Source organism: Sorghum bicolor, chromosome 2 (assembly GCF_000003195.3).
Source record: "Sorghum bicolor cultivar BTx623 chromosome 2, Sorghum_bicolor_NCBIv3, whole genome shotgun sequence".
NCBI classification, from domain to species: Eukaryota; Viridiplantae; Streptophyta; class Magnoliopsida; order Poales; family Poaceae; genus Sorghum; species Sorghum bicolor.
The window spans coordinates 14,675,235-14,700,182 of NC_012871.2; the positions used below are offsets into that span (position 1 = coordinate 14,675,235).

General features: G+C 40.7%; 1 pseudogene; it reads left to right on the forward strand.

Moving 5' to 3' along the window:
- Positions 1,772–24,173, forward strand: LOC8059719 (annotated as a pseudogene).

The following is a 24,948-nucleotide window of genomic DNA, read 5'->3' on the forward strand; positions in this document are numbered from 1 at the left end:
TTCTTATACCAATGTTGACGAGTAGAGGTATAATCAAGAATCAATCACAATTGCATACACAAGATGAAATCCTCGGCAAGAGATGCCACATGATTTTTTACTATGATTCACTTGCTTCTCGACAAGCTAGTCCTCGTTGTGGCAATACATCAACTTGATGGTTACACGAGCTAATTAACAATCCAAGACCAAACCCTCAGTGAGTGCCGCACATTCACTCACAAGATGGGGATCCTCAAGCCATGAGCAATCTACTAGAGTAGCCAATTGTGACCTCCCGTAGGGAAGACTCAAGAACTCCTCACAAATCACTTGGTGAGGCTCAAAATAATCTTCAATCATAAGCTCGACACCTTCTCTGCTTAAAGTCGTCTAGGGTGTCGAGAAACACCCAAGAGTAACAAGAAATCTGTAGCCAACTTAAGGATCAAGTGCCACTAGATGCAACTCTGAATACAATACACTTGAATCTCACTTAATCTCACTAGGATGAGCAATTAAGCAAGGATATTAGTGGAGGATATGTTCTCTACCTCAAAGTATGCCTCAAGTATTCAAATGTGCAAGAGGGAGCTCCCTGAACCCAGCCACCTTCTATTTATAACGTTTCACTCAAAGGTTAGCCGTTAGAAGCAAACTCGAGGGCGTCGGATGCTCAGATGCTTGCCCGTCAGACACGGCCTAGCGTCCGATGCTCACTTGCCACGCGCGTTAGATCTCTACCATGTGTCACTCTTCAAATATGACCCGTTGATCTTCAACGGTCACTGAGAACTTTACGAATAGCTGAAGCATGCGTCAAACGCGTCAGACGCAAGGCGTCAGATGCACCACCTCACACAAGACGCTACTTAGTAAGGTTCAAAAAACCTCGCTCATGCACCGGACACATCTGATGCTAGGGTATTGGACGCTCCCAGTGTCAGTTGCACAAAACACGACTGAGCATGCTACTGTGCCTGCAAATGTCAGATGCTCTAACGCTGAGGCGTCGGATGCTTTGACGTGCAAAACACTTTGCGCCTAACTGTGCTGCACTCGTCGGACACGGCCTCAACGTCCGACGTTGTGTGACCCAGCATTCGATGAGTGACTCACGCGATTTCGCATCCTCAACACCGCCTTTGGTGCAAAGGAAAATAGGCATTCCATTTTCATAAAAACGTTGAATAACGCCTCGCAAGCTCAGTGTGAGGGAGAGAGGATCCCAAACGCCTCTACCCCTCAAACGCCACGTCCTTTGCAAATGTGCTAACACCACCAAATGTCTACCACCATGTGCATGTATGTTAGCATTTTCATAAACATTTTTTCAAAGGAGTTATGTTAACACTCTACTAGATTCTAATGTAAATACCTAAGATATTAACCTAGTAGCACTTGACTCATGAGATGACCATGATTCCATCTCTTGATAGTCATCTATCTATCCTAAATTCGGTCAATCACTTTTCTACTCATCTTAGACCAGCAAAAGCAAAATCCTATAGTTATATCTTTGCCTTGATCACTTTACTCCTTGTACATCACTGTGGGGGTATAAACCCCTAAACCCTCATGGCTCGACATAGGCCGCACCATCGGAGGTGGCCCAGCCCACAAGATGAAGACGTGTGGCGCACGACGCTGGTCGGCGTGCACCGCAAGACTATAAAAAGATATTATACCAAATAGGATACTTTATTTGTAACTCTGTCCCTTCATAGTATATAAGGAGGGGCAGAGGTTCCCTTAGAGGATAACTCAACTCAACACATTACATCTCATATTATCAATACAATCAGACTCAAGACGTAGGTATTACGCCCTCATAGCGGCTGAATCTGGATAAAATCATTGTCTTTGTCTTGCGTCACCATTTAGTTCGTAGCTTACGCACCTGTCTGCCGATAATATACTACCTTGGGCATACCCCTAGGTAGACTATGGAGCATTTTCTCGAGAGCATAGCTTCTTCATCTGAACTCCGAATTAGATGTTTCATATATGTTTTTTTTACCGTCTTGACAAGAGAAATACGATGGCGAAGTCCATTCCACAACTTCACAAAATGGACAATTTTAGTTGTCAACATGAGGGTTGGGTTCTCTAAGGACCTAAGGTCAAGTACTCAAGTTTTCATGTTTAACTCCGCGCATCACTTATCTTGGTGTGGAAGCTACAAACTAATAGAAAAGCTAAAACTATAAGGGTAAAAAAACGGTGACCACGGGCGTGTCAATCCACCTTAAAATTTAATAAGAAGACTAGTACATATAGCTATAAAAAGAATTGAAGTCGACGTCGAACGATGCGTGGTCATGTTTCATGACGCTCAATATAATTATCATTTGCGTTGCGTGTTTCAGTGGTAATTAAGCTTCCTCGTCAGCAGCAAGCAAAGCAGCTTACGTGTGCCCGTCCGTCAGAGTCTAGTCACCACTCACCAGTACGTGCCCATGCATCTCTCGCTGACGTGTGAGAGGACCCCCATCCATCGAGATACTGACTCGGCACCGGAGGAGCACTTGCACTTGCAGGCTGTGCAGCCAGTCTCTCGCGTCTTTCAAAAACCCTTCCCGCGTCGCTCGATCATTAAACAAACACGAATCCACGCAAGCAAAGCAGCGCCGCGGCTGGCTCCTACTACTACTACTACTACAAGACGAGCAGGACACGATGCTCGCCAGCCGCCGCCTCCACGCTTACGCAAACCACACCGCGGCTGCACTGGTCGCCTCCGCCTCCGCTTCCGCTTCCGCTACCACCAACGCGGACGGCCGCCACGCGCGCGCTCGGGAGAGGCCGGCCGGCCGGATGGCGGCGGCGGCGGGTGATATGGTGTGGGTGCGCGTGTTGGAGGAAGGGGTGTTCCGGTTCGACGCGTCGGAGGCAGCGCGCGCCGCGGCGGGGCCCAGCCTCTCGTTCGCCGATCCGCGGCGGCGGGAGGTGCCGAGGGAGGGGAGCGACGCGCCGGCGGTCCTCCCGACGTGCGAGGTCGTCGGGGGTGTTCAGAAGGTCGTCGTCAAGGTACGGGGCATGTGTATGACGTTGCGATGATAGTCCTAGCTGCTAATGGTTGACATGGAAATTTAATGCTTTCTGGCCGCCATCGTCGAAACATTAGAAATCTCACAAAGAAGAAAAAGACGAAACTCTGATCAAACGAAATTTGAATAAGCTGAAATTTTGCACACACCCTTTTCCAGGATCACCTTGAAACTTGACCACCAGATTTAAAAAACACTCTCTCAAACTGGGGTTTTAATTTTTTTTTTTTTTTTGAGAGAGGTTGATTTGAGAGTGCTCATAGGAAATTGATTGAAGGCAAAGCTTACGCATATGTACCCCATGTGCCATAGCTGTGACCAAGATCAATTTCAAAAGCTTTGCTCAAAGGTCTCGGAAGAATTCACCAAAAATAATAAGAGAGTTTTGGGGCTTGAAACCAAGAGAATAGAAGCTAAGCTTCAAGGTATGATTTAGATACATTCCAAGGGTCCCAATAACTCACAAAACATGCCAAATAATCAGCCAAATCAGTAGCACAAAAAACTCCCCAAAATGGCTAGAAAATCACCGAAAAAGAGAAATTGGAGGAGTGAAAGGATAAACTCGAGAATTCATCCAAAACTTCAATTACCAAACCATGAATGTAATTGATCTATACATCAGATTAGCCTCCTCCCAAACATCCTCCCGCTTCAGACGAGATACAAACCTAAGAGGTGGTTACTTCTCTCTAGCCTAATAATCTCTCTAAAACATGAAGTTCTTGGCTAATCCTATGGAAAATAGCAAGGGGGTGAAAGGATGGCTGTCTTGGGCAGCCACTTCTATTTGTAGGGTTATTAGACATGAACCACTTAACTACTAGGATTGAAATGGTTCGACTTGATTTCCATGCATTGGACGGCCACAAGCCCTTCATGAAGTCGCTTTGTCTGAACACAAGCTCTTCGATGACGCCATGTGTCATCTCGAGATTCTCCCCCTGGTTTCCAAACACGGAAACCACTCCATCTGTAGTTTTGAGGCTGAAACCGCCCAACCCTGTAGGCCATGTAGCCTTTATGTAAAGCATGTGATGTCGATGCATGTCCTCCATGTCCTCAGCACGGTCGTCCACCACGTGCTCGCAAGTCACAACGCCTTGCCTTGACTTTGTCCAAACTCGGCTTAGACACCAATCACACGTTGTCTTCATCGTTGTCTTGCTTGTACCCTTGCTCGATGACATGTCCAAGTGATAGCCATACATAGTCCATCCTTCGGCCATTAGTCCTTTAGGTCCAAGCCTCTGTGTCTACCCTTCACTCCTCACTGGTCAATCGCACATGGACTCCTACTTCACCTTCTCTGTTGTCGTCGATCGTCTCGCGCTCAAGTGCTCAACACTTGCACATTCATAAGCCAAGAGACATGTTGCACATACAACTCATATCTTGGTCAGTCACAAGGACATTTAACTAAAGCTCTAATCACCTCCTTGACAAACACTCATCACTCACACATGGCCATATCTCAACCATGTGTTTGCACAGCGAGGCAGGGCTAGGCTAGCAGTGGTCGTAGCCTACCTACTGGAAGAGGCTAGAGCAAAGAAATCTTTGGAGAAGTTTGAAAGGTCCTGAATGGTTAGAGGGAGGATGAATAGCATATAAAAAATTCACTACAAATAAACTAGGGCAAGTGGTTAGTAACCAAAATGACGAAATGTAATTTTGCTCTGGCTCTATATAAGGATTGCAAGTCACTTATACCAACAATTCTAGTTCTTTACAATCTTTAGGCACACAACAATGCTAAGTCACTACTCACTATGAGCTCTCAAACAAGCTCCACTAAAGAGCTCCACTATGTGATACTAAACTAGCAAGCAAATAAGCTCTCAAAACTAATTACACTAAATAGCTTGCTACAACTAGTTTGCAAGTAAATAAAGAGTGAGTAGGATGATTATATCACTGTGTAGATGGATGAACCAATCACAATATGAATGCTAATTCAATCATTGGAGAAATCCAATCACAAGCAACACAAGATTTTTCTCCCGAGGATCATGCTCTTGCCGACACGCTAGTCCCCGCTGTGTCAGCCAACACTTGGTGGTTCGACGACTAATAGATGTTTCACAAACCTAGCCCAACACTTGGACGCTACAAGAATCTATCCACAAGTGAGATAACTCAATGACACGAGTAATTCACTAGAGTTATCTCTCGGCGCTCCACCGGAGAAGGCACAAGACCCTCACAAACACCGGGAGGTGGCCAAGAACAATCTTCAACTCTTGCCATGCTCTTCTCCGCTGCTCCAAGCCATCTAGGTGGCGGCAACCACTAAGAGTAACAAAAAATCTACAGCTCAAACGATCTCCAAGTGCCACTAGATGCAATCACTCAAGCAAATGCACTAGGAAGCACTCTCAATCTTACTATGATGATAAATCAATGATGGAGATGAGTGAAAGGTATTTGTTTAAAGATGTCAATTATGTCAAAGTGGCAAAAGTATGAGCTCCAAGCTAGTGCCTTCCTTTCTATAGAGCCCCAAACTCAAAGAGCCATTGGGAGCTCGCGGGCTGACCAGACGCATTGACCGAACTTAGCCCTGCGTCCGGTCGGCAATGTCCGATCGCTCCAATGGCTGTCACATGTCCATGGTTCAAACCTTAGCCATCGGATTCTAATGGTCAAAAACCTGAGCACTCACGAGTTAAGTACCGACTGGTTGTGCCCCTATGTATGACCTAACTCTGAGCCGACCAACTTTAGATCAACAACAAAGAGCATCCAAATCTAGTTTTTAATGACGTACGCGTCAGTTCAAGGGTGACTAGATGCACCGATGCGTCTGATCCTCTCTATGCTCGCCGGTGGTGCAAAAGTTAGGTGTGAACTGACGTAGGCCCTGCACGTCTAATCACGCCTGCGCTCCTACGTCTGCTCGCCGAGACACACGATGCTCTTACTGGAACATGTGGCTCTTACGGGAACATGTGATTAGACACTGTAATACCTGATTTTAAGAATAAAACCAAATATGCATTATATGTGAGTCTTAGAAGTCAAATCTCACATATAGCTACAAATAAGACATAATATCAAAAGACAATGCATAAATTATATAACGTACATATTAAATTAGAGATAACCTTAAGCAGCAAACAACGGAAGATAACTCCAACATCGGGTATTAACTCCACTCTACAGGATCCAACTGACTGGTTGATCACAAGCCTAACACTCCTCCTGAAGTATGGGGGAAATAGCAAGAGTGAGTCCATGTCGAACTCAACAAGTATAGCAACTAGATTGTATAGATCCCACAATCTCATGATTAATGTGACATAAATAATGTAAAGCATTAAACAATAAACAATGACAGGAATCATCACCCTTAGTGTAAGAATTCCCAAGGCCGCTCGTGACCGTGAGCACAGCTAGTATACTAGTTTTTAACACTCTGCAAAGGTTGTACATCTTTACCCATGAGTCATGATTTACCCTTTCGCCCGAGGCCCGTTGACCTCTTAACCCACTACCAAGGAAGGTCGGCAGGGATCACTATGAAGCCTTTCAAAAGTTCGTCTAACATGTTAGGGCTGCAAGGTTTCCCGAGCACGCAGATATAGAGCCCCTTCCGATGGCACAATGACTCGCAGCCTATACACATACAGACAGAGGCCACACTATACCCAAAACGATTAGGCCCCTCTAGCGCCCTTTCGGGTAACCTCTAACAAGCTAGAAAAGGTGTTCATGCTGAGCTCAAGCCAGAGCCATTATAGCCCTCATGGTTGCACTATTGTCCCGGTTATCACTTACAGATAAATCATCAAGTGGCTAAAAAGTCATTTTTATCGTTTGTTGCTTAAACATTAATCAAGTCACAAGATCATGGTCACAGAAATAAAATCCAAATGCTATACTTGCCTTAATCCAAATGCTCTTGTTGATCCTGCTGGTTTACTAGTTGTCCAAGGCTCTGATCTTGATCAGAGAAGCACTCTTGATCACCACGAATTGCTCATCGACTAAACTCGATCATCGATCATCAACACACCAACAATCGGAGAAAACATATACGAAGCAAACAAGGCTACAATTAGAACAGTACACCAACAGTAGAAAAACAATATAAAAAGTTTATAAAATGATTCTACGTATCGCTACGATCTCACAGATGTAAAGTTCACGAAAATCGGAATTAAAACATAGAAGATATAAAATTTCCAAGATTTCCTATAGAAAAATAATTAATTAAATGCTACTGTGAAAATAAAAAGTTTCAAAACAGAGAATTAATACTTCTAACTTGTAGAGCTCGTAAATACGAATCTAACGAAATTTGAATGGGTCAAATCGGAGTTAAAATGAATATTTTATGGCCAAAACAAATTTAGTGGCAATTTTGTAAATATTAGAAAGCGTATTTTAAATCTAACCGAACTGAGTTTACGTTTTCCAAACTAAAAGGCATAGTGATTGGGGCTTACGTTGGTGGACAGGGAGCAGGTTCACCGGCAGCGACGCTTTCTTGGAGCTACAGCAACGCTGGAGCAGCCGACCGCTCGTAGATGTCGTGTATAGGCGAGACGATGGCGATCACGTTATAGAGAAGAAAATATAATTTTATTTTACTACCTTAGGAATTCTCAAATTAGAGGCTTTCCATATGGTAGTCTTTGGTGTGCTTTGCCTAAGGGGTTGGTATATATATATAGGGAGAGAAACTCCCCACCTCCACGTCAACTAGCGATATCTTTACTAATAGGCCTAATTAATTATTAAAGCCCATTAGTAAAAAAAATATTTTGCCTTTGAATCATGATGACGTTGGGTTAGAGTAAAATGAAGAATTTATTATTTTCGAAATTAATTATTTTTTAGATAAAATAATTCTAGAAAAGTCTAGAATTATTATTTAAAGCGCGAAAAATACTCTGGAAGCTCCAAAAATTCAGGGAAAATTATCAGAGACATTACGGAATATGAAGAACCCAAATAAAGTATTTGGAGCTCATGATGAGATAATTTGGGGCATCTAAAAATTAGATTTATGCTCATAGAAAAGTGAGAACAGAAACTGGAAAAATTCCCGAAAAGTCTGTAGAGATTGCTCGATGGACGAGGAACTAAAAGAAGTGATTTGGATAACAAAAAAAATATTTTAGGAAGCTCCTAATAAAAACTTGAGCTGAGAAACAAGAAATTTGGTTGATAAAGATAAAGACGTATGGAAGATCGATCTACTAAACGCATTTTAAAAACTTTGCTCACTCAACACATAAAGGAACAACAAGCATCACATCAAAACATATGCACCAGCATGTATGTATAATAATATTGCTAAGCCTTATGATAAATTTTAATTTAATAAAAAATATTATTTTTCCTATATTTTCATGAACATAAAAATAAAAAAATAAATAATTTTATCTATATTTCAAAAGGAGTAAATTTTAGGGTGTTACACCAGCCGTGCATCCGAACATGCCATAGAGATAGATCCAAACCTAGGGTTTGCCATCGGACGCACAACCTTGTGACCAGCATTCGGTCATTGACCCTCGCCTCCTTTTCTTTTTCTAAGTCCACAACCTCTTCACCCTTGCTTCCAAGATGTTAACCACAAAGTGTAGAACTTGTGTGCATGTGTGTTAGCATTTTTCTAAGTATTTTCAAGGGTTAATTGTTAGAACACTAGGTCCCTAATGCATATACAAGAATCATGTCACTTAGTGGCATTCGATAACCACTTAGGCAAATAATTCCCCTCTTTATAGTATGGCTATCGATCCGAAACATAGTCACACTCTCTATGGTGTCTTGAGTATCAAAACAAAAACCTATTTGATACCTTTGCCTTGATCTCCTTGGTTTTTGTTTTTCTCTTTCTTCTTTTCCAAGTTGGAGCTTGATCACCATTATTTCATGGACTTCTCATTTCTCTATCACTTGGTATGTACTAGCCGTGCTCAAATTTACACTCATGACAAAGGTTAGTACTTAGGTTTTGTTAAGTATCAATATTAGGGTGTCCAACCTAGGAGCTTAAATATTGTTACATGGTTCGCTTAAGTGATCAAGTGATCACGCCCGATCCTACGCCTTCGCGGAGGAGGTCTAGTTCGAATCAGGTGACCCAGTTGGCAACCCCAGCCGAATCCAACAACTAGAGGGCACACACTGTCTCCCCGACCCTTGGGGAAATAAGGGAGGTGCGCTTGAGGGCGAGAATATGTTCTCCGTCACGCCCTATGATGGACTGTCTAGTTAGCTCAGCAGGATGCCATCCCTCTCTCGCCTGATCCCTCAAGGGGAGTTTTGGGCTCACCCAATGGCTCAAGAAAGTCAGGAGTTGGAAGGGGGACAACCCGATTGGAGTGGGGCCTAGGTCACCTTTCCTTGGAAAGTGAGTGAACAAGAGACATGTCGACCTCGTACTATGACGAGGAAAGCTAGCACGCCCCTAGTCACCCTCCACACGTATTTTTCCACACATATCGATCGATTTCTATTAAGCGCTAAAGTGAAGTTAAGATAAGTATTTGTTGGAGAGAGTTTTTTTAATTCCGCAAAAAACAAAGATTGGAAGTGGGTTTTAAGAACCATTGGAGATGCTCTTATCTTGAGATCTTTGTTGAAGTAGGAGTGAGTCTTCACCTGGTTTAAACTCGTAGGTAAATGCATGCAACTCGCTCAATAATCTTGTGATGCTCACGTGAGCCACCTCTAGATGCACTCCATTTCAGCGGCAGAACTAAGCAAATCCAAAGGGGATGTGTCTTGACTTATGGGTGGAATGATCTATGACATGTGGGTGCAAATATGGTGAAAATTTAGCTCTTTTCCCAGTCTTTTAATTTTGCGTGGGTGCGGTTGCACCCACAACGAGTAATACAGATCCGCCCTTGCTCCATTTTGCTAAACTGTCATTGTAGTTATTAAATCAATCATCCTCCACGCCAAATTGGCAAAAATGGTTATCATTTTTTTTTGCAAAAAAGCAAAATGGTTATCATTGTTTCTAATATGATATCTATTCTGAGGTAACATTCATAATTTTCAACCTGTCAATGCATCCTTTTTTTAAAAGGAATAGGAGGGGCAAAGCCTCTACTGAAATGCATTAAAGAAAAAAGAAGTGCAGTTACAAACAAGCAGAAAGAAAAAGAATGCATTCTTTGTTTTCAAGCAAACACGAGAAGCAGCCGGTTGACATGTTTGCCCAAACATGGTTTTCTTAAATCCATTCACGGAGCCAGCGGTGGGCCTGGGGAGGCTCCAGCCCCCCCACCCCCCCCCCCCCTACCGTTGCCGTGCCAGTGAAGCCCCTGGTACTCCCTTTTATTTTAGACACAGATGTATATAGTACGGCGGACTGAGACCTTTAATTTTTTATGATATATTTTATGAATTTCATCGTGGATCTGTGTTTTCAATATAGACTACTTCAAACTATTATATTTTTTTCTATTGCAAGAGGTTATAGTAGAGCTAAGTCGATATAGCATTTTTTTAGCTTCGTCCCTGCTTAAATCTGATACTAACCAATAATAGTGAACTCTGTTTATGTATTGACTCTTGATATGTTGTTTCTCTTAAAGAACTTTAAGAAACATTACCTCGTAAAAACAATACATTTTTAGGCTTACCTACATGTTCTCTTTTTGTAACATGACAGCTTCCTTCTGGGACATCTTTCTATGGCACCGGTGAAGCAAGCGGCCCACTGGAAAGAACTGGGAAACAAGTACAGAACCTGATCGAAGAAATTATAAAATATACTTTGTCGGCTTCTTTTATACTCCCTCTATTTCAAATTATAAGACATTTTATTTTAGAAAAGTTAAAAAGTCTTATAATTTAAAATAGAGAGAATATATAACTAGTTTTAAATTTGACTTGCCATGATATCTGTCAGGTTTTCACTTGGAACACTGATGCTTGGGCTTATGGACCAGGAACCACTTCATTGTACCAGTCGCACCCATGGGTGCTGGCTGTCCTCCCTGATGGGAAGGCATTGGGTGTCCTTGCTGACACCACTATGCCGTGTGAGGTATGCACGCATACGTGAGTTCTGATGAGTGCCTTCGTCATATATAGCTCATACTAGCTAGTTGACAGTGTAACTGATCTTTCTATTAACACAATGATAGTTTACAATGATACAGATTGACTTAAGGCAAGAATCCACTATAAAATTCTCGGTCTCATCTGCCTATCCTGTCATTACTTTTGGGCCATTGAATACACCAGCTGAAGTTATCACATCCTTGTCTCATGCAATTGGTATTTCTCCCACATTATTTAGTCAATCTCTTCTGTTACTATTGTTATATGCTTGAAACATGGCAGTGCTCTCTGGAGTTTTTTTTTAAAAAATTGTACATGAATAATGAAGATGTATTCCTCTGCTCTATTTTGAACAACGTAGTTGTAACGATCTTTAAATTCAGTTTAGCAATTCCTTCTACAGTGGGGGCCTCCACTGCTGTATTTAATGTTCAAAAAAAAGTTTAGCAATTCCTTAGATACACGTTCGGAATCTTGATAATGTTGTGATATGTTAGCACTAGGGATGGAAATGGATGTTCAGTTATCTATTTGTTTGAATTCATATCCGATAAAACTTAAATATTTTTTTTCTCGTACATGCAAGAGCTGTGCATCATTTTATTAAGAAGAAGAGAGAGTACATAGAGTACAAGGGGCGAAGAATCCCCAACACACTAAAACATAAAGAAAAACACAGCCCACACCTCACCCTTTGAGAAAGAAAAGATGATAAAACCTGAATGTGTGTTGTGTGTCAGAATACAGTTTCATATTCAAATAAATCATGCAATATCCAACAATTATACATATCAGTGAGGAATATACATATGATGAAACTATTTAAAAGCTATTTTTATGATGACTATTGGTATTAGTTTTTAGTATCATTAATGATGTATCTATTGAAACTATTGTTAAATATACCATTTTAAATTATGCAAAATATATGTTATGGTAAAAATTTTCTACGATTAATATGTTGACGTCAACCATTTGTTATAGATCTATGTAACCTTTCATATATTAATGATCCAAGTTAAAACAAAAGTTCGATTGGATAGAATCCTCAAATGACCTATGTTCAGAATTGGAGGCATAATCATAGGAAATAAATTTTAATTAATATAATGGTGCTATTTTGAATCAAATAACCTTCATATTTTTTTTGAAAGTTTGATTTTTAAAACACATTGTTCTGAAAATGTGCGGCCTACATTTTTGGAAAAGAGGGACTACCTAAGACGCATCACTGCGCTTTTCACTATGTGAGAAGCGATAATTGAACACACATATTCAAGTTTAATTTTTTTTATGTTACATCACTTGCTATTTGCTACCTTGTCAGTTAAGATGGCAGAATTTTCCAATGTAGGAACTGTGTCCATGCCCCCGAAGTGGTCACTTGGTTACCATCAATGCCGTTATAGTTACATGTCTTCTGAGAAAGTGCTGAAGGTATTTTCTTGCTAGAGCTAGGTTAAAATGATGTCATATATATATATATATATATTTAATATTTATATGTTTATTGTTACCACAAGTATGATCCAATAAAGTGTGGCATCTTAGACTTAAGAAATAAATATGCAAACTTAATTATGTTTAGTTACAATAGGAGTATATGAAAAATACTATGTAATTGTGATTGTTACATGGTGATACTTTCCCTAATCTGTAGCAAAGAATTTTTATTATTGATAAATTTTTTGTTCTTGGTGTAAGTTTCAAAGTGATTACATTATTAGAAAAAAAAACTTTGTTTGCTTCATGGGCCTATTGCAGCAACCAAACCTTCTATTTCTATAGCTCCAATCTTGTTTGTGGATATTTTTCTTATTTCTCAAACATGTCGGAGAGTTCTGTATCATTTTATTAAGAAGAAAAGGGGTAAGAGCCCTTACACAACACACACACACACACACACACCTCGGTTCATGTAATTGTTTCTCGGTCATACTGTTTGAGTTATTGATAAATTTTCTTTGACACATCTGCTCTCTCTTCTTCATTTTTAGACATGAATACATCTTAATAATGATTGTTTAACAGGTTGTTAGAACATTCAGAGAGAAAGGCATTCCTTGTGATGTTATCTGGATGGATATTGACTATATGGATGGTTTTAGGTGCTTCACGTTTGATAGCGTAAGTACTTGTTCTATCAAAGATTCTTTGTTTGAACATCTACGCTTCGTTTATTCTCTACTCCCTTCGTCCCGCAAAGAGTGTCATTTTTGCTTTCTGAAAAGTCAAACACTTTCAACTTTGATCAAATATATATAAAAAATTATTGATATTTATGGTGCATAATTGGTATCATTAAATGATCCGCTTAATATATTTACATAATAAACTTATTTGGAGATATATATTTTATACAAATCCAGTCAAACTTTTAAAAAAAGTTTGCCCAACACAAATCTCATAGCAACATTTTTTTTGGGACGGAGGGAGTGCATGTTTACAAAATTATATTTCTTCAAAATTTTGAGTAGTTCATGTAATTGTTTTGCTTCTATCATTATGTACAAAAGTATAGTTGGATTGTCCTTGATCCCGTTAGCTCCTGTTTGAGCATTTTGCTAATGCTATCTGAATATATATTGCAGAACCGCTTCTACAATCCAAAATCAATGGTTGATGATCTCCATTCCATCGGATGCAAAGCAATCTGGATGCTTGACCCAGGAATCAAGAATGAGGAGGGTTACTTTGTGTGTGAAAGTGGTTCAGAAATGGATGTTTGGGTTCAAAAGGCAGATGGCAGCCCATTTATTGGTATGTTTTGCAAACCTTAAATGCTTTCCTTCAGTTTTTTCTTGAACTTAGTAGGATACCTTCATGTACTGTTTATGTTCTAAACTCAGGGAAAGTATGGCCTGGTGATTGTGTTTTCCCTGATTTTACCTCAAAAAGAGCACGTGCCTGGTGGGCTAGTTTGGTAAGGGACTTCATCACTAATGGCGTCGATGGAATATGGAATGATATGAACGAGCCTGCTGTTGCCGATGTAAATGGTTTTTCATTATCTGTACATTTATCTTGCCTGAAAGCAATATCCATAGGGGAGATGCTGATATCGGTGGCACCCAGAACCATCCATACTATCACAATGTATATGTTGTTCCTCTACCGAGGATTATCTGCCAGTGTCAACGCAATATTTTCACATAATTTTCTATTTCATGTAAATTTAATGCTTTCATGCTTTTTATTTTTTAGGTCTATGGAATGCTAATGGCAAGATCAACTTACGAAGGAATGGTGTTGGCCGATGCTTCTAAACGACCATTTGTTCTTACACGAGCTGGTTTTATAGGAAGCCAGCGGTATGCCGCAACATGGACGGGTGATAACATGTCAACTTGGGAGCATTTACACATGAGTCTGTCAATGATTCTTCAACTGGTAAGCGAAATATTTGTTCCATATGTCCAAATGTTCCACCTTAAAACGTTCTAAGGGCCTAAGCATTTTTGTTTTCGACAATATGCTCCAACTCGCTTCAACAATGCATACCTTGATAAAGTACCTCGACTAGGGGGAGAGACGTCCACCCTAGCATTTTAATAGATAGAAGAAGGTGAGAGTTGAACCCTGGTTGGCTGTATGACATCCTCCACCCCCAACTAGACAATTCATCTCAGGGAGATTTTCCATACCCTGGTAAAGTAAAACATATGCTTATGCACAAATATCCTAAAATTATGTGTATAATGTTGTGACACGAAAGTGACGCATAGTCTGTTATAATACTGAGAACCATTCCCTTTTGTACTGTTCACAAAATTTGGTTCCAACATTAATTTGCTCCAGTACAATTATATTATTATCAATTCTCATTCTATGCATACCCTTCATTGTATATTATAAAGTTGAATTGTATTGCAGTGATAAAATTATTGTTATTAATGAGTGTGATATGAGAACTGAAATATAAGCTTGTAAGAACCTAACGACATGGTTATCTATTCATGGTCTCAGTGGTCAACCATTCTCAGGTCCTGATATTGGTGGTTTTGCTGGAAATGCCACTCCTAAACTTTTTGGAAGATGGATGGGTATGGGTGCATTGTTTCCATTTTCACGTGGCCATACGATAACTGGAAGCAATGACCATGAGCCATGGTCCTTCGGGGAAGAGGTATAGCTTTATGCTCCCTATGGTGCCACTCACATGACGACACAAGCATGCACATAAACACTAACACAAACAACTATTTTCTCACATCAAACTATTCCATCAATCACTTAGTTGTAACACCTATATGTTTTTCTCACTTAGCCCTCAAACTAGAATCAAAACTACTTAGAACCCTACCCTTGTTTATTTTTCAACTGGCAGATTAGCCAAGTGGATATAGTTTGAAATGACATAGGAATGAGTAGAAGCCATCTCAATAAATAATGCAAATCATAATTAACCATGCCAACAAATGCAAGTCGTGACTACATCTCCGCTGGCAAAACACCCAAGGGAAACCAAACTGGGGAATTAAGTGTGAAGCATTACTTCATATTAACACTTCTTTGTGTGTTTGAGGGGTGGGATGGAGTGGGGGAGATAAATGGTGTTAGTGGACAAACAAAATAATTCAAGTGACTAAATGGACTTCTCATGAAACAAAATGAAGAGAATAATGTTCTCTGCAATTCAATGTCTTCCACTAGAAAGTGGGAACATATTAATACCTTTTCGATATAACTTAATATAGCATATATATACCCTTTTTTGTCTGCATTATTAACCATGCTATTATTGTATTTCCATTCCTCGATCTCCATTATATGCTTTTTTTTTCTTGAACGTATATGCTAAATTAATATATATGTTCTCATCATGATAGAAAAAAATCGTTATTTTATTCCTAATGAATGATCTTTTTTATGGCAGTAGGACCAGCTCTAGGCCTAGGTCAGATTGATTAGGTTGGGGTACTTGATTAGGGGGTTCTAGGGCTGTTTGTTTTGGTCCGGTCATATCTTTCAAAAATTTTCTCGAACATGCAAGAGAGCTGCGTATCATTGCATTAGTAGAAGAAAAAGGAATCATACACAGATCCAAACACACTCACACCCACCACCACCCCTTCCTTGTTTTCTAAAGCTTCCTCACCTGAATCTGAGAGTACATCGACCAAGCGGGCTTAAGAAACTAAAAGCTCTCAGCAGTAAGCAAGGACAGACCCTTAGCTCCTGCCAAACACCACCAATGGGCATCATCCCTAGCTATACTAAGGGCTGTGTTATTGTTAGGTACAACCCCATTGAAGACACACTCATTCAGGTGATTAGTTTCTCAAGTTGTTTAGGAGGGGTGTGTGTGTGGGTGTGTGGGTCTATGTACGACTCTTTCTTCTCCTTTTATTGAAATGATATGCAGCTCTCCTGCGTGTTCGAGAAATAAAATCATCTCTATAAAAGAGACAGTTGTGTACATTAGTTACATCAGGCAAGAACTCTAAAAGTAGTGAGTGCTTCTAGAGGAGAGTGGTTAATCTGCTATCAATCAATTTCATACCATTTAGCATCAGAGCAAAATGATGATGGAACATGTTCAGTTGCTAAACCTTGCTTGTTGCTATTTTATTTTAAATGCTAGTGCTGTTTATAAACAGCCTACACCAAAACTCGAGGACTTGAAGGGGTGGAATAATGTTATACAAAGAAGGCTATCTAGTATTCATCTTTTTCTTTTATCAAGATAGCATTGGCTAATTGAAAAAGCTTTGTATGTCTTGCAGTGTGAGGAAGTTTGTCGCCTTGCACTACTAAGACGGTACCGGCTACTACCACATATCTACACTCTCTTTTATCATTCACATACAAAGGGTATTCCAGTTGCTACTCCAGTTTTCTTTGCTGGTAATTACTTCTATCACTTCATATAGCCCAATTTTAAGTTGGTTTCAATGCTTGTAGTTTGTAGGCAGAATGAAGGTGTGTGGCAAGTTGCTGCCTCCTTTCCTTTGCTATCCGACCTTTAAAAAAATATATTTACATCCATCTTAGCTGGAGACTGTCATTTCTTGGGTTAAAAAACATATGTTCTTCCCACGATGCAGTTTATTACAAATATTATGTCACATTCCTTGTTTTTTTAGACCCACAAGACATTGATCTAAGGAAAGTTGAGACTTCCTTTCTTCTTGGACCACTCTTAGTCTGTGCAAGGTAAAATCTCCACGTCAATGACTTGACAAACTTTTTTCTTAACCTTTCTTCTTGAGACCCATGATCTGCTTTGCATTGGTGTTCATTTGCTTTAGTGTAGCTATATATGTGTCAGTTCCTCAGTGAATGTTTTTTGCGTTAGAAATGATTATGCACCATCAATTGGAAATTGCTCGATTATCTTTCATCAAATATATATAGATGAAAAGATGCCAAAATGTCATTGTTATTTTCCTGAATCTTTCTCTATGCTTTGGTATATTTAATCTTTCCGGTCTTTAATTTGCAGCACTGTACCTAATAAAGGAGCTCATGAATGTGCACATATACTACCAAAGGGCATATGGCTGCCTTTTGATTTTTTGGATTCGCACCCTGTAAGTTGGTTTTTAAACTCCTAGTCCATGGACATCGATTCTGTTCCAATACTTATTTATGAATGGGTAATTGTGTAGGATTTGCCAGTGCTGTATTTACAAGGTGGAGCGATTCTCCCTATAGGTCTTCCTATTCAGCATGTCGGAGAGGCAAGCTTGGAGGATGATATGTCATTAATTATTGCATTGGATGAAAATGGTATGCAACTTCTCATTTTCTGAATTATCAATGTTGGTGGTTTCCTTTAAGGCAACATTTGGATAAAGGGAAATGAGGGCCAGGGTGCGATGAGGATATGAGGGTTGGGAAATATTTGAGACCATGTTTGCATAAAGGGAAAATATAAGGTTTTGAGAATAGGTTGCAAAGGGGTCTTATCCCACTCAACAAAACCAAGTAGGGGAGACAGCCATATTGTGAAATGGGGATTGGATAGAATCTGCGGTGCCCCACCCCCGTCAGAGCGGCCTGTTGCCCCTCGTCTAGCCATCAACCCCATCTTCTTGAGCCCTCTTTGTTCATGTGTCATTTGTGAGTAGCCCACAGATGCTCGTGAGGCAGTGCTTGGGCTGTTACTATCTTTTGAGGCAGCCATAGTGACCTAGTCAACTAATCTTTATTTGGCTAGATCTTTGGTTGTTGTTGTTGCTTTCTCATTTGTCTCTTTCCTACACATTGTTGTGCTATCTTGCTCTACTAGAGAGCATGCATGGAGCAAGATAGAGAGATTCTTAGCATGCAAAAAGATTTATGGTTGTATCGGTTTATCTCAAAAATAGACATTATTTTTGCTTTGTTCTATGAGGGGTATTTTGGACATAAAAAGTTGTATATCTATCCTAAACCAATGCATACAACACTTTGGAAAAAGGATAAGTTCTCATATCCTTAACCCAGTAGCGAAGCTAGAATCTTTTAGGAGCCTGGGCAATTTTCACTATACAGAATATTTAGTTACAAAATTATAGGGATCTACTTTAATATAAAGAAATTTTCCTTTTGAACGTTGGCGACGAGCCTAGCCGGCCACTCAGGGTGGTCGGGCGGTGGCTCCGCCAGTGCCTTAACCCAATCCTGCAGCATGCCCCACCACATTTCCCTGTATCAAACCTAGGTTATATCCAAATGCCAAGTGTCAATATTATTAGAGTATATGGCATGGATCCCAAAGTATCCGGTTGTTATGGTAAGATAGGATTAGTTTACATCTCTACTATCTCCAGGATTGCTTGAGATCCAAGCCACCATGTACTCTATATAAATAGCCTACATGACTCAATACAGATCATTTCATATCCTTACATGGTATAGAGATGGTGTTGTGTTCTTGAGCCACAACCTCTATGCTCCTACATTGCAACACCTGGGGAGGGTTGATCTCTAAAGTCTTCACTGGAGTTGTGCACTCATAGTTAGTAATGTACCACTGCTTCATAGATTAGCCACCATCTAGAGTTTCCATGATATCTTTAGATTGAGTTTTCTCTCTTTTTTGAGTGACAAGTTGGTTTGCATTGCCTGCTAATCCATTGGCTGCTACATGATTACAAACTATAATGCCTCATCTTTGACCTCTCTAGCATTTACTCTTCTCAATAATGATATGGATTGACACTTGTCGACACGACTGCTTTCTCTATGCTAGTCCATGGCTATTGTATCCCTAGTCATCGTCATGTAGGATCATCGTTGCCAATCTATCATTCACAACTATGAATTGTCACACCTCTAGGATTGCTACCCAACTAGGTAGTGGCTTTTCTTCATGTTGCTAGATCTCTTCATACTATAGGCTATTGATCTGAGTCAGCACCTTCTGCTACCTCTAGGCCATTGAGTTTGTCCCATCAAGACCATCACCACCACCAGTCGAGGTATTTGGTCGGATTAAACTGATTGTGTATGTGTGTGCTCCTGTTGGTGCCTTGGGCATGCAACTCTCCTCCATCACGATGTCCACAACACATTGTTCTCAGCCAATTTGGCAAAAAAAAGGTTATTGTATATTCAATAATTCCACACAATATATTCCTCCTAAAGGGTACCACGTTTTAGGTTAAGATAGATCATATACCACAAAACCTAAAGCTTCCGCTTATATGTGCGTCCCTAGGGAGATTGCCCTTGAGGATCTCTGCTAGGGGTAGCACCACTAGGGGTCGCATCACCAACCTTGTGGATTGGCCGCTCTAGATAGTATTTTCCCAATCCATTGATTGGGAGGGTCTCGCTCACTGGTCTTGATTGACATTTCTTTTGGGTTTTGCAAACTAAGATCAGTTTATGCCACCCACTGCCTTCATCTTTACGTGCCTCTACGCCAACATTCGACCTCTACTACACTAACCTCCACCACTTCGACTGTGCAACTAGGATGGGCATGCAATATCGAGGGAACTCCCAACATTGCTTCTTAGTCATCTTGTCCACACATCTTCTTTGTTGGTTCATCATTGCCACCTGCATCTACATTTGTCATCCCTTGTGCATGGACAATCGTACCATGTTGTGACCCTTTCTCATCACCTTTCTTTCACTAGGTTTTCATCAAGCTGTTTGAGATCTTTGTCACCGACATTGAGTGCTACTATTGCTGCCTACCTTGCATCTTAGACTGCGGCTCGCCTTCGAGCAAGATCATCCACATGGATTGCTCGACTGAGCATGCACTGCTTCTTCTACATCAAGCACAACCTCATCTCCAATGTCGTTGTCTCTTCCCCTACCAACTTTGTCTGCTCCGACACCTTCCTCTACCCCCAAAAATCCTAAAATCATTGTGGAGGCCTTCTCTGCTAGCCTTCTAGACTGTGATGCATTGTTAGGGTCCTCTCCCTAGTATGTTTGGTATTAGCAACGTTGGTGCATTACTTCATCCTTGACATGTAGCTGAGTCTAGCAAACCTAGTGCATGCCTTAGCCTTGGTGCCATGATTGTATGGACTTAAACATTCACGCTCCCATCCCAATTGTCTCCATTGCTTTGCCATCTTTGTCTATGTCCTCGACGGCATTGACTGTGTCGGCATTGTCTCCTTCCATGATGACTACATGCATGTGTCTCTGTCATCACCATGATGCCCCTTTTGTGTCCATAGCTACATGTGCTACTGCCTCAAAAGTAGCTACCTCAACTGCTATGTTGACTATGATATCTCTAGCATGACATCCTCGACCACGGCTACTCCGCACTCACACTTAGCTACCTTGACATTGGCACAATGGGCTACTGAGCAAATGTTGTTAGCTTCCACTCCAGCCACAACATCAACTACACATTGACCATTATGACTATATAGGGGGAGGTTAGCTAGATGACTTATAACGTTTAGCTTCTTCTTCAGTCTAACCATCTGTCTGCTCCCGTTCTTCAGTCTAACCATATGATAGAAGGTAGGTTAGGATCGCCTAACCCTTATGTCTAAGGAAGGTTTCTTGCCCCCTAAACAATGTACTCCAATCTAATCCTCCCACGAGCCTCGACAATACAATCAACAATTCCACCTAGTATTTCTCCTACAAATATGTCATATGCCATTGCATTGAATGGATATGATAACAAAATTCGATCAACACATTAATTTGTGTTTCCATGTTATATTAATTTTATGCTTTATTTAGTTAAGCCTTATTTGTTTTCAAGATATTGTTTTTTTATGTTTGTCTCAAAACTATGTGCATATAATGTCTGCGAATGGCTTGCCCTGTTTTACAGGAAAAGCTGAAGGTGTCCTCTTTGAAGATGCTGGAGATGGATATGCATTCACAGAGGGAGACTATCTTTTGACATATTATATTGCTGAACTCCACTCATCGGTGGTTACTGTCAAAGTCCTTAAATCTGAAGGGTCATGGAAGAGACCAAAACGAAATTTAAAAATAAATATATTGGTTGGTGGAAGTGCTATGGTATGTCTATTGCCTTCCACTCCTTTTTTTCATTCAAGAAACAAATTTATCTTTGACACATTTTTTTCATCCAGATAAGTACAGATGGTGTTGATGGTGAAGAAATACACCTTACAATGCCTTCTGAATCAGAAGTGTCCAGCTTAATTGCAACTAGCGAACTTGAGCACAAGAAAAGATTCGGTATTTCTCCTGTGACTTATTTATGGCTATACTGTTTTTGATCTAGAAGGAAAAGATTTGTCATTTCCATAATTTTAAACACATTACAAAAACATATCATGGTACCTTAGTTTTAATTCTCTGCGGTTGTCTTATACTGGTACATTGCTATGGTTGTACAGGGATGATTCAGGCTATACCTGATATAGACGAGCCATCAGTTTAATCCCAGGGAGGTTAGCAAATGCTTTGTGCACTGGGGAACTAGTGGTGTGAACATGGACCTCTGGTCAGAGGAAAGACCACCAGTGTATAACGAGACGCCGTTGAGGATTTGCCACCAGTATGATGTGTGGCAAACAAGCTAAATACTGCCTGGACACCAGAAATAAAATACCACTTTGCCGAGTGCGGCACTCGGCAAAGCCTTTGCCGAGTGCAAATGTGGTTTTGCCGAGTGCCCCAGGCACTCGGCAAAGGACCGGCCTGTGCAGGCTTGCACTTGTTGTTTTAGGGTCTCTGTATTATTGGTCGCGCACCAAAACATCTTTCATGGTATTTTGGAGTGTTGCATTCTCCCTTGTTTGTTTCAGTTAGGCAATTTCCGTTTGAAAATCACGATTCCCAGGACCTAGGGCTCAACGACTTTGGGCACCTGTCTGGGCCCAGGCACCAGCGAACTCTGAGATATTGGTCAAATCGTGCACTGCAGCAAGCTTAAAATGCGTGTTCTTATCAATATTTTTAAGCTTCGCACTGGCTCCATTGAACGGTCCACTATTGGTTGCAGCTATGACAAATATAAACATTTTTAAGCTTCGTCCTGGCTCCATTTGAACGCTCGGTCCACTATTGGTGGCAGCTATAACAATTGGGGCCTTTGCGGTTTATTATAAAAACTGTTGTCAAAATCATGATTTTGTTGTATTTTGTTTGGGCTCTACCATCATGACTAGGTCTTTACAATCTTGTTTAATTGAGCCTAGTTTTACGATTCTAATCTAATAAATAAAGTTACATCTATGTTGAGATCTTACAACAGTGCTCTTGGAGTTTTTCCTGTGTTGTATTATAGAGTCGCCTGTGATGCCTGTTATGAAAGCCAGCCCTAAACGACCAATGTTGGACTGGCAGTCAGCATTCATCACGACTGTTTACTAGTAGTGTCCCAACTACCACCCTTTCATCACCATTACTTTCACTGGGAGAAGCCGAAGAGGCTCACCTAGTGCTGATCTATATATTCTTCCTGCCCACCTTCCTCTGAAACCACCCTTCTTCCTTGTTCATCCCATTCTTTCTTTCAACTTGAACCATGTCATTGGACAACACTTCAAGCTTCTAAGCAACAACACATCCACCGACGAGGATGAGGTCCAGCAACGCTGGTCCTCTAGCGACGATGGCTCCATCGACTACAACTATGGCAGAACCACCCGAATTATATAGCCCACATGCACCTATCATTGTCCTTAAGACCTCTGACTACTACACATGAGAGTCATATAACTCGGATAGTCTGTCGGGTGCCCTCGGAGGACCCCGAATCATCCACATTTTATAACTCATATAGGATCAACATGGAGTTACCACAACATTACAACATTTGTTACAAAAATTAACTTACATCAGAGTGCGAAAGATTTATAACTCAATTTACAAAATATGATGGAATATGAACTTAACTAAATTCTCAAAAGGTGTGTAGAGTAGCAGAAGCAACTGAATTAGGTGAAACATCTGAGGTAGAAGAGATGGACAAATCATGTCGTACCCACCGACATGACCTCCATTAGCAGCATAAGTCAGCACCTGCAACATGGGTTAAAGAACCCTGAGTACGGGAGTACTCAACAAGACTTACCCGACAGAAAAGAGGAGAAACTCAGGAATGCAGGTTTAGAGTAGACAAGGGGTGGCTGAGCAAGGAAGCAAGTTGTTTTTGCATAACAGCTTACTAATAGTGGATCCTTACTTTCATAGTTTTAGCCTCAAAAGGGCCACCTTGGAAGGCGGACGAGTTCGAGGATAGTCTTTCTAAGTTGTTTTGCACGGACGAGTCCGTGAACTTCTATTTCCTAGTAGCAGTGATATATTTCCGACGGCCATAGTTTCATGTCGCCATGAGTCCAGGAATTGGGATCTGAACTCCGTATTCCATTTTTGATAAGAAAGTAAGCATAGTAAGGAAAAAGTAACCGTAGCAAGGTAAAGGGATAAGCCTGTCCTACCAGCCTCAGCACGCCAGAGTGTTCTTCTGAGAATATGCAAAAGACCTTCGCTCTTGTCCGAGAAAGTATCTCCGATATTCCTTAACTGCTTCCCAGTTCGAGCGCGCTGAGGCAACTCTGAACTAAGCTCAGGGGAGGGGTAGTAGGTATGCTTCCCTCCAGCACCTTGAAGATCGAGCTTTTTGAAAAGTGGATTTCTCCCATCATCCATCGTCTTTGTTTGTTAAAGTATGGAATTCTCACCAAGAGCTGCGGAACTCACGACTCTATTAGAAAGTAGAATGACTAACTTTTACACGAATTTTCCCTTTTCAGGCTTGGATTGGTTTTTTGATGCAGTAGAGAAGCCGTTTCCTTTGAACTTGGTCCATCGGACAGATATAGACATGGAGAAGCTTTTCAATGTAAATCTTTCACTACTTTGTTTGGACCTTGCTTCTTCACTTAATGCTTGCTTTCCGTCTTGCCTTTGCTGGGCCTACGATAGGCTGTACTCCAATACGAAATAAGATTGTACATGAAGGTTGGTGAAAAGCAAAAGAAGCAATTGGTTCTCAAATGCCGTGACGTCACCTAGCTTTATTCAAAATTTATCATTCTATTGGTATGTATAGTGTCTTTCATCTGCTTTTTCATTCATGAGACATTTCCATCTTTCCCATTTCTTAATTTAGTTTCATTATTAGCTACGATGAGGGTCCAAGGATTGAGTCTCCCAATTGGGGAGCAACAATGATTCGAACCGCTTAACAATCTAGCTAGAGTTCCTTTGAAAGCCCTAGTTTGGTTTTGGATAATTGATGAAACCCTAGTACTAACCTCTATACTAAGTGTGTGTAGACTTAATGAGGTTGGTACATGCCAAGTGATGGAGCAAGTGATGATCATGGTGATGATGGTAATGACCACAAGATGATCAAGTGCTCAATTTGGAAAAGAAGAAAGAGAAAAACAAAACCCAATGGAGATCGAGGCAAAGGTATTGCTTAGGGTTTTGGCTTTAGTGATCAAGACACCATAGAGGGTGTGATCACATTTAGGATAGA